The following is a 12014-nucleotide window of genomic DNA, read 5'->3' as shown; positions in this document are numbered from 1 at the left end:
GTTCTCTCCATGACTTAGCTACTACATGGAAGCGAAGCAGGCAGAGAGCTACTGACTTGGGGATCAACCCCCTGCACATGTGCACACCCACATGGTGTGAAGTACACAAGGACATTCAAGCTTGGTGGATGTTTCCAAAGACCACCACCATCAATTCCTTACCCCTCGGTGTGCACGTGCCCACTTCCCCATTGAGCTATCCCCCTCCTCTTGAGTCTGGGTTGGCACTGTGACTGCTTTGACTGACAAAATGCAGCCAAAGTCCTGAGAATTTTGAGACCAAAGCATAAGAGAACTAACAGCTTCCACTTCCTTCTTCTGAGAAACACTCCATCTCAGAATGCAAACACCATGTGAGAAGTCCAACCTGGCCGTGTGGAGAGGCCACAAGAAGAGAACTGAGGCCACTGCAGAGAGCCCACACCAACATCCAGGAATGGGAATGAGGCTTCCTGGACATTCTAGCCCAGTCCAGCCCCTAGATGACTGCCGACCCAACCAACTACACATGAAACGGAAGAACCACCCAGAGGAACCTAGTCAACGCCCTAAGTTGTGAGGGATAATAACAGATTGTTGTTAGAAGCCACTGTATTTTGTACGGTTTAGTATGCAGCACACAGAAAAGTGAAACACACACTTCTCAAAATAATAAATTGTCACTGTGAATATATAAATGTTGCCCGCTCCTTTCCTGTCTACTTTCTCAGTTAATCCTCAAAACGATGGTAACTATAGGCTTTCTCATCGCAGAGAGGATATGTGAGGCAGAACTGAAACTCAAAGCAAGCCTCCTAACCCTAAAGCATGTGTTCTTCCCACCATGTCTCGGGAACTGAAATGTGTGAACTCTGTGGGGTCACCTCGCGGCTCCCTGCAAATCTGTCACTTTGGGCACCACGACTGCCACACATCTGCTTCCAGGACTGCGTCGCTCTCCCAGCCCCAAATGCCCAGGCAATGGGGAACTTTTTAAACAGTATCTTAACAAAGTCAGGAGTCATCATTAGATGTCCCCACCACCATGACAATCAAATTTATAAGGCAATATAGCAACATAATAAAAGCGCATCTAAGAGCCTCTTGTTAGATTCAAGCATCAGATTAAGTACTGGATTAAATGGTCTCTAAAGTCCTTTTTATTCCAACAGTCTACGACCTGCCTGGCACTGTGCAAAGATCCTTGCCTGCACGATCCCATCTAACCTTCTCAGTAGATCTATAAGGCAGTGACTGTTTTGACCTCCGTCTTACAGACGAGAAAATAAAGCTTAGAGAAGAACACAGAACCAGTAAGTGGCAGGGTCAAAGCTCAAACACAGAGGTCTGTCAGAGCCACAGTCCACGTTTCCATCATTACAGTATATGGCTTCCCTCCCTTCATGAGGAAGACATGATTTTTTTTTCTAGTCCTCTGATCAGTGGAGACAGAAATCCCCAATGTGAACATTCCAAGAAACAGTCCCTAACCCTGATGAGCCCTCCCAGCTGTGCCACAGGTCATGAGGTGGGCAGGAATCTACCTGGTACAGCATAAAACCAAGGAAGCTGCAGGTAAAGCCAGAACCCCCATCCCCACCCCGGGGAGCAGTCAGACACTGTCCGCTTAAATACCTCACCCGCAAATCCACACCAACTGTTCTGCAGGGTGTGTTTCTGAGTTGAAGCTCTAGTTTCCCCTTCGAACAAGGCCAAGCAATAACTCAGCAAAGAATTGACCGTAAGGATGACCTCTGGGTCATCCTTCACAATTTAAAAACTAAAACAGCTGGGCACCACTGGTCTCATAGCCAAGTAGGTCAAGTCTGTGCCCTTGCTGTTCCGTACTTCCACACCCGATTTACCTTGATTCACCCATGGTAACGAACAGACTGATAGATTACCGGAGTTTTGACTCTTCCCTTCATTACCAGACACAGCAGTCAACAACTGCGTTTTAGGGTACTAGGTAGTAGGATATCTGGCTCAACAGAACTAGACAGGTTGGAATCTGTGGTTGGGGAGAGAGGTCATTAAGAGATTTACAGAGCAAAGAGCTTGTCAATGTGATTGCCCAAGTTAAGGCAACAGTTCAGAGAAGGTTTCACATTACACCAACATAAGACCATACTGGGCAGGTTAAACCTATAATAAACTCCATTCCTTCATCTAATATCTTAACACTAAGATGTTGTCTGCAAAACACAGAGTGCTAAACCTGGAAATATTTACAGACTGGGATTATTTTTAAAGAGAGCATGGACTAACAAGTATGTTATAGGAAAATTAACATTTTAATGTTTTTTTCTTATAAAAACCAGATTTTCTATTTTTTGTATAAGAAACCAAATCATAAGTTTATCACCACAATTCAAGAAATATTTGACTTTTCACATTTAAATATTTAAATTTTAAGTAATAAGCAGACAGAGGTAAGTAGTGATTCCCCATTTATTCTGAAGTCAGACTCTACCAACATCCCTAATTCTGATAAGTGCCAAACCCACAAGAAGGAAGGATGAAAGGAAGGAGGGAAGAAGGAAAAGAGAAAGGAAACAAAGAAAGGAGGAAAAGAAGCCAGGGAGGAAGTGAAATCTATCCAACCCTGAGTACGACAATGACAATAAATGCCCAAAACCTGAAAACTCTGCAATCCATGGTTCCATGATCAGTCCAATAGCCAATAAATAAAAAGCAAAAGTTGAGACTGGCTGTCACAAAAGCCAAGAAAGGCAAGAGAAACAGGAAGGGAAACATTTTAAAGAGAAAGGAAAGGATATCAAGGACAGTTAAAAATAGTAAGAAGACCCAACTGTCTTTTTTGCAAAAATGAACGAGCTTAAAATTCATATGGAAATACAAAGAGAACCAAAATCACCAAAACAGTCTTGAAAAAGAAGAACAAAGTTGGGGGCCTCATACTCCTTTTCAAAGTTCCTTCCTTTTCAAGACTTAATACGAAGTTCAAGTAATCAAGACTATACAATACTAGCATAAGGATAAACATACAGATCAATGGAACAGAATCAAGAAATGAACTCATGCTTTTATAGTCAACTGATTTTTGGCAAGAGCGCCAGAAAATTCAATGATGAAAGAATGAATGGTCTTTTCAATAACTGGTGCTGAGACAACTGGATATCCACATGCAAAAGAATGAAGCTGGACCCTTACCTCACATGTTATATAAAAACTGACTCAGAAAGGATCAATGACCTATATTCAAGAGCAAAAACTATAAAACTCTTAGAAGAAAATATAGGTGTAAGTCTTCGTGACCTCAGATTGGGCAACAGTTTCTTATGTTAAGACACCAAAAGTACAAGCAACAAAAGAAAAGATAGATAAATGGGACTTTATCAAAATTTAAAACTTTTGTGCTTCAAAAGATACTATCAAAAAAAAAAAACCCACAAAATGGGAGAAAATATTTGCAAATCATATATCTGATAAGAGACTTATATGCAGAATATGTAAAGAATTATTACAACTCAGTAAGATGAATTTTAAAATGGGCAAAAGATCTGATGAGACAGTTCTCAAAAAAATGATATACAAATGGCCATAAACACATGAAAAAGTGTTCAACATCATTAGTCATTAAGAAAATACAAGTCAAAACCACAATGCGGTACCACTACATATCCACTAGGATGGCTAGAATCAAAAAGACAGACAATAACATGCATCAGTAAGGATGGAGATAAACTAGAGCCCTCATACATTGTTGGTGGTACCAGAAAATGATACAGCCGTTTTAGAAAGTGTTTCAATGGTTCTTCAGAAAGTTCAGTTACCATGTGAACCAGCAATTCCACCCCTAGGTATATAATTAAGAGAACTGAAAACTTGTATATACCTGTTCACTGTAGCTTTATTCATAGTAGACAAAAAGTGGAAACAACCCAAATGTCCATCAACAGATGAATAAACAAAATATGTTATATACCCACACAGTGGAATAGTATCCAGCCAGAAAAAGGCATGGAGTATCGACACCTGTTTACAACATGGATGAAGCTTGAAGACATGATGCTAAGTGAAAGAAGCCAGACACAAAATGCCACAGACTGTATGATTCCGTTTGTATGAAAGATCTAGAAGAGGCGAATTCAGAGAGACCAAAGAGAGTAGTTGCCAGGGACTGAGGGGAAAGGGACATGGGAGTGACTGTTAATGGATACAGGGTTTATTTTTGAGGTGATAAAAATGTGTTGGAATTAAATATTGACGACGGCAGCACACTTCGCAAATCTACTAAAAACCACTGAATTCGACACTTTTAAAAAGGCATTTATGGTCTATGTTATAATCTCAATTTTAAAAATAGATTGAAAAAAATAAAAAAAATAAAAAGAAGAGATAAATATACAGAAGTGGGACGGGGAAACAGTAAACAGGAAAACAAACGGTGAGGAGATGGGAGAGTGAAGACCAACCACCACCTGAGTATTTTGTGGGCGAGGACTATGTCCCAGCCACTTTCTCTCTCCAAAGTCTGGCACACGATGCAGACCCAACCAATGTTTATTGAATGAATGAACAAATGAACGAATGAATAAATGAGGAAAAACGGGATGTTTGGAGCAGACGGCTACTACATACAGCAATAACGCTAACTCTAAGCACATCAATGTGCTACACTAAAAAGTAAATGACTTCTGTAAAGTAAAAACTAAATGATTGTTACTAAGTTTGCCTCTTCCCCCAAGGGGAGGGGAAGCCATGTAAGGGGTATCTTTCCCTCCGAGAAATGGGCTGGAGGCATTAGGTAATATTAAGAGCAAGAGACAAGGTCACTTACAGAAATAACGGATGTAGTTCAGACATGCATGAACAAACAGTAAGTGCTATTTAAAGAAATGTCATGTTGCTAAATTTCACTTAGCTCACAAGTTGTTTCCTTTTGTGAATCGCAGTACATTGGCATACAGACACATTACTTTTCCTACATCATTACAACAAAATTAACTCAAGATGGAGGAGGGAGTCAAGTGTAAAAGAAAGTCTTAAATTTTCTCGAAAAAAGTACAAATAAATAATTCTCAGATCTACAGATGAAGCAAGAATCTACACTTAAAAGCAACAGTAGAATTCACAAAAGATAATAGTTTTGACTATAAAAATATGTAAAGAACTAAGACAAAAATTAAACTAAACATCAAACTAGGGAAATAAAGTAATACATTGGGAAAAACAAAGGACTGATATTCTTAACATGTATATAATTCATGATTATTTTAAAGGAATCTGGTTTTGAGGGCTTCCCTGGTGGCGCAGTGGTTGGGAGTCTGCCTGCCGATGCAGGGGACACGGGTTCGTGCCCCGGTCTGGGAAGATCCCACATGCGGCACAGCGGCTGAGCCCGTGAGCCATGGCCGCTGAGCCTGCGCGTCCGGAGCCTGTGCTCCGCAACGGGAGAGGCCACAGCAGTGAGAGGCCCGCGTACCGCAAAAAAATAAAATAAAATAAATTAAATTAAAAAAGAATCTGGTTTTGAAAATTGGGTGCCATTTTTCTTTTTCTCTCTTTTTTTTGGCTGCATTGGGTCTTAGTTGTGGCACGCAGGATCTTCATTGTGGCATGTAGGATCTTTCATTGCAGCGTGCAGGCTTCTCTCTAGTTGTGACACATGGGCTCTAGAGTGCTTGGGCTCAGTAGTTGCAGTGTGCGGGCTCAGTAATTGCAGTACGTGGGCTCTCTAGTTCGGCACGCAGGCTTAGCTGCCCAGCAGCATGTGGGATCTTAGTTCCCTGACCAGAGAGGGGACCTGCGTCCCCTGCATTGGAAGGCAGATTCTTAACCACTGGACCACCAGGGAAGTCCCAATTGAGTGCCATTTAATGAGATGTTAGGAACTAGAGGAGGGGACCAATTTCTGTAGGGAAATGAGTTTGAAGGTTATCTGTGGGATCACAGCAGATGTGGAGTATACATCAGACAGTTAAAGCTACAGCTAGGGAGTTCTGAGCTAAAAAGACATAGTAGGGAAACATCTGACACCCAAAAAGGCATTTTGTTCATTTCACAGGGACTAAAGGAATGAAATCCACCTAATCCCCCATATTGTTACTAGAAACCTGTACAACTAAACCTTTCTACTCTAATCTTTTTATTTATTGTAATTACCACTATTATTATCAAATAATAATAATATTATTATTACTATTAGAAGATTCTGTACTATCTTGACAACCCAATATTTTAAAATATGTTTTCTTTGGAAATGCTCTTTTAGAAAATTCAAGTTTCACCCTGAGAACTGATTTTCGAAACAAGTTTTTAAAAGATTGGGCTCTGTAATGGTTTTTTACTAAAGGAAAGAAAGAGAAAGGAAGAAAGAGAGACAGAGAGAGGGAGAAAGAAAGAGAGAGAGAGAGAGAACTTAATCCTTGGTAAAGTCATCCTTAGGTAAACGAAATGTTTCTAAGCAAATGTTTGTAAGTAAATGTGTCCCTTCTCTCTCCTACTCCAGTAAGTATTACACGAAAGAGCTAAGGGGGTATCATCAGAAACATGAGTCAACATCAGACACATGTGTCCTTCACTGGATGCATAAAAGATAAGGCTGAAGGGAGATGATTCCAAGATAAGCCAGTAAAGCAATAGTAACTATTCAGATAAGATTTTTTTTGAGGGGGGAGAGCTTCTTTTGGAATGGACAAATAGACAAAGAATACAAGGGAAGGAGCCTGTCTGGTAGTGAGAGCACCTTCAAAGTAATCCAGGGTTTATACCAGTACTGTAGTCAGAGCAGCTCTCCACTCAGGAGTGACTGGAACCTAAGGTGAAGAAAGCCTAAAAAGCAGTCAGAGTTTTTAAAAAATTTGTTTCCAGTGTAGGTTTACGAAGTGAGATGGCACTAAGTAAAAAAGATCTCTTTTAAAGAAAGAATCATTTTTACTTAAAAGTGGCCAGTGTTATATGCAATGAAGTGTTTCAAGTGGCTGAGGAAATAACAAAAGCATTTTTGATCTCAGTTCTTATTCTTTGAGCTTCAAAAACCTATGAAATCCAGCCATTGGAGAGAAAAGAATGAAAAACTTACCTAGCCTGAGCTATCCATTTTCTTAGTGAACACTTTCACCTCCTGAACAAGTCCAACACTTCTGTAAACTGAGTTCCACCAGTAAAGAACACTCAACTTAAGCTGTATCACTGTGAATTCAAATTTATTATCTAAGTTACAGAATTTCACAAGGAAAAGCAACTCTACTTTCAGCTAATTACAATTAGCCAAGAAAACAAGTACATTTACAAAGGGTCACACTCCGAAGTTCTTTCTGGAAGAAGGTGGTTGGGAATTTGTATTCCACGTTCCCCCAGAAACAATGTTAAATAATACTTGAGCCCACAAAGGCTTACTGACCTCATCGTGTCTCTAAGGCATAAACACCGGCAGGACCAGGCAAGGTCCCTTAGCCTGGGAGCAGGGTACACTGCTGCCAGCAGCTGCCTTCTCTTTCTGCTTCTCTCACCAACACATTGGTTTATTTTTTTAAATTATTTTTATTTATCTATTTTTTTAAATTGAAGTATAGTTGATTTATGAAGTTGTGTTAATTTCTGCTGTATAGCAAAGTGATTCAGTTATACATATATATACATCTTTTTTCATATTCTTTTCCATTATGGTTTATCTCAGGATATCGAATACAGTTCCCTGTGCTAGATAGTAGGACCTTGTTGTTTATCCACGCTGTATGTAACAGTTTGCAGCTGTAAAACCCGAACTCCCGGCCCACCCCTCCCCCAGCCCCACCCCGTTGGCAACCACAAGTCTGTTCTCTAGGTCTGTGAGTCTGTTTCGTAGATGGGTTCATTTGCAACACACTTCTTTAAAAACTACTCTTGGTCATACGCCTCCTGTTGTTCACCAGCAATCACTCAAAGACACTATTCCAGACAACCACCGCCACCTACTCTCCTGAAATTGCTCTGGCAAAAGTTATCAGGGGCTTTCTAATCTCCAAGTCCAGCTATTTCTCTGAAACATCCAACTTTACTGACTTCTGACCTCTTCCTGTCGCTCTCAGCTAGCTCACTCTTTTCCTCTCTCTTCCACTCTCTGAACTTTCCCCCGTCCGTTGTCTTACCTCTTGACCACTTTGCTTTCTCACGAGTTGATGCCTTCCTCTGTCCATCTTTAAATGCTGGTGTTGTCTCTGTTCCACCATAGGCCCTCTTTTTATTCTACCTCTTTCTTTTGGGGAGTCTCACTTATTCTCAGAATTTAAAATGCCTGGCATGTAATAAGTGCTTTCACTGTTATCCTTCAAAACCCAATTCAAATATCATCTTCTATCCAAAGCCTTAGCCAACCTCCTCCACACTCCCCTCTTCCCCAGAAGAATCCACTGTCACTTATGTTCTCAAAGCACTTTAAATAAACTTCTAATATAGCAATTAGCAATCAGCAATCAGCATAGCCTACTCTATTTTTTTTTTTTTTTTTTTTTTTTTTTTTTGCGGTACGCGGGCCTCTCACTGTTGTGGCCTCTCCTGTTGTGGAGCACAGGCTCCCGACGCGCAGGCTCAGCGGCCATAGCTCACGGGCCCAGCCGCTCTGCAGCTTGTGGGATCTTCCCGGACTGGGGCACGAACCCGTGTCCCCTGCATCGGCAGATGGACTCTCAACCACTGCGCCACCAGGGAAGCCCCTACTCTATCTTTATAGCTGGTCTCCTGCACTGGACTGTGAGCCCCTCAACAGAAGGGTTGATTTTCACTGAATTCAGTAAGTGCGGCCACTTCATGATCAAGCACAGATCTATAGGTCAAGTACAGATACAGAAGACCTGGGGGATGTCAAGATCCATAAAATGTGATCTTTGCCACCTAGGGACTTCACTCACACTAAAGTAAAAAAGACAGATATCAAAATCAATTCATAAACACCACTAAGGGAAAATGCAATATTCATTCATTCAATCCATCAATACGTATCAGGTGCCTATTAAGTGCCAAGCACTGTATTAGGTACTAGAGATGCAGGATAAACAAGACAGACAAGGAAAAGAGACATGGAATTATACTTTAACGATCCTTTAAAGTACCCGAAACTGCTTCTTCTATGTCAGACCTTTCTAACAAAGGATTTCTCATTATCCTCTAACATTGGACTTGACTTCTTCGGTTGTTCCTTCTTAGTCATTTCCCATATGATGCAACACTTACGGAGTGACAGGTTTTCTTTATATACTCCAAAGAATCAAGTAAACAAATTAAGATGTATTTAATGGTTCTTAAGAGATTATTTTAAGAGGTAACAGATAGACTAACATAAACATCAATAAAAAATTACACAGATCTTAAAGAAGGGCTAAAAAATAGAAAGTTAAAGAGTTCCATGATTATTCTTAGCTTAAATAAAAAAGAATGCTAAGCTCCAGCTCATAAATAACTAAGCAATATGCTGGATTTAGGAAGGAATTTCCCTGGTGACCACATATTATAGCTCAAATATTGGGCAATACTTTCTTCTGTGGTTAAAGCAGACAATTAAAAGACTTGAGAAGGTAATTCTCATAGACTAAATATAAAGTCATCAGAAGCTCATAGGCCAGTTCAAGTCTTAGGTGGAGCTTTCACAATTTAGACCAGGTAACTGAAAACTGAAAGCAGATTAGGGCCTTGGATTCTCCAATCATAACTTTTTTTTTTCTCCTTTAATGCTCTTAGAAAATCGTCTCAAATTAAGTTGGCTTATCCTCTGGCACAGAACTCTGTTTAGGGAACATGCTCTTACTCCCCTGACAAATAAATAAAGGAGAACCAACCCAAAAAAGTGGAATTTGAAAACAGAAAAATCAGGGCTGCTTCATACATCTGTCTCTGCAAACTTATTCCAACATGTCTAATGATATTTTCATAGGAAAGCACAAACCTATTAAAGAGTGGTGGTCTGGGAAAATTAAGGCACGACAACACATAAATATCATAGTACAATTTTGTTCAAAATTCCCAAGCAGTGTCACAACACAGTGGCAACGGCTTTTGTGTGAACAAACTTGCTGCTAAGGATGGTGTCTAGTCCCTCTTGGGCTATTCCAAGATTAACAATGAATGGAAAGAGGTAATAAGAAGAAGATACCAGCCTTGGATAATCAAGAGATTATCAATCACGAAGAATGTTCACTATATATTTAACAAGATGAAACCTGCTTCTTTAATAAAACAGAGTTTTATTAAACGCAGAGTCCTGAGCTCTGAGCAGCTTGGAAATTGTGAAGTAGCGATTTTCCATTACTTATCTCCCTTTCACCAAACAGTGAAAATATGATTCAATGTTGGAGGCAAACCAGAGAGATAGAGCAATATCTTAACTTTGGTTCCAAGTGTATAAGAGATTTGGCTGACACAGAAAAGTGTCACTCTCGTGCTATCAAGGTTTTACCTTCTCCGAGATTTCATAAATGGGCACCGAACGACAGTTATAAATGTAACCATAAAACTACACAGAGGTTACTTGAGCTCAGTCACCTACAATTCTTGTCTGCCTTTTTTCTGACTTCTGTTGCCTTAAACAAAGAATCGAGAACAGGATTCTGTCTGGACTTTTAAACTTTCTGTAAATTCAAGCAAGCCAAGCCTTAACCCTGTCATTAATGAACGCTAATGAATATTTACATGTTAGCAGCTTGGAAACGCTCCTGCAATTTACTTCTTCACTAGTACATCTTTGCATCTAACTCATTTCTTCAAAAGAACCTTAAAAAGTGAGATTTGGAAACATACTATGTTCGTGATAAATATGAACTTTTGTCACTTATACCTTGGTGTGACATAAATCAATCCAAATAAAAACTTATGACCAAGTGCGTCACTCATTTGAATACATGCCATATGGACCAGTAAACACTAACAAAATACTCCTGGAAATTAAATGTTAAGTCAAAAGCAGAGCTGACTGTGCAAAGATTTCATAATGCTGACAACCCTTAATTTTAGACATTGGAAACAACACAAATGCAGATTTGCAGGTTGACACTAGTAAACACAGCAGGATCAGTCCTTGGGTAACCCACTCATGTGGCATATTTAATGATCAAATAAATGTTCTACACTACTGAGTTATAAAGGAAAGAAGAGTCTAGGACTCTATTAAGAGTCTAGGCTAGCATTTCCTTTCAACTTTATTTCAGATTTACCAACTGCCAAGTGTACTTTAAGCACGTAAACTATTGGCAGCACTAAGTTGCTGGGCAAGAAAAGTTAGGCCAACTATTGTCGTAACTCACGTGCAAGCTACAGCATTGTTCTCGAATTTCACTAGATCAAGCCAAGCAACTTACACCCCAACCCTGTTTTGCAACACACACACACACACACACACACACACACACACACAGATACATTAGGTTTTAAAGCCAGACTCTGCCACTCTACATAGTCTAGAAATCTTTTCTTACTCTGACTGTATATAAATAGTAAACAGTAAACTGACCAAGAGTTAGTTTTGAAAAGCTAAAATCCTACTATCTAGATCCAAAGATCTGAATTTTCACTGGATCAACCAAAGCTAGTTTCCCAAGACCAATTCCTAAAAATCTAGAAATTGTCTTGGTAGAACTAACATACATCAACTGTATGTATGTGACTCAAAAATAATTAGAGGACTTCCCTGGTGGTGCAGTGGTTAAGAATCCGCCTACCAAGGCAGGGGACACAGGTCCAAGCCCTGGTCTGGGAAGATCCCACATGCCATGGAGCAACTAAGCCGTGCACCACAACTACTGAGGCTGCGAGCCACAACTACTGAGCCCGCGTGCCTAGAGCCCATGCTCTGAAATAAGAGAAGCCACTGCAATGAGAAGCCTGCGCACCGCAATTAAAGAAAGCCCACATGCAGCAACAAAGACCCAACACAGACAAAAATAAATAAATAAATATATAAATAAACATTAAAAAAAGAATTAGAAAGGTTACATAAAGTGTACATTCATAATGTTGCTTAGAAAGTTCAAAGGTAGCCCAGATTTCAACCTTAGTCATTTTTATGTATACCATAACACAGATCTGGTTCTGCAAGCATC

The 12014-nt window shown here is 39.9% G+C and overlaps 1 protein-coding gene across 4 annotated transcripts in view; it reads right to left on the bottom strand.

Moving 5' to 3' along the window:
- MAP3K5 (mitogen-activated protein kinase kinase kinase 5) overlaps positions 1 to 12014 on the bottom strand; it is a 210953-nt gene that overhangs the window by 186710 nt on the left and 12229 nt on the right. The window contains exon 1 of one of the 4 annotated variants that reach the window (XM_049695573.1): positions 7028 to 7105. The exons of the other annotated variants lie outside the window; for them this stretch is intronic. The gene's annotated coding sequence lies outside the window, so the exon portion shown is untranslated. Of the gene's footprint in view, positions 1 to 7027; positions 7106 to 12014 lie in introns of those variants that run through there. 4 annotated transcript variants of the gene reach the window in all.

This window comes from Orcinus orca, chromosome 12 (genome assembly GCF_937001465.1).
Source record: "Orcinus orca chromosome 12, mOrcOrc1.1, whole genome shotgun sequence".
NCBI classification, from domain to species: domain Eukaryota; kingdom Metazoa; phylum Chordata; class Mammalia; order Artiodactyla; family Delphinidae; genus Orcinus; species Orcinus orca.
This window is presented reverse-complemented; position numbering and strand designations above follow the sequence as displayed.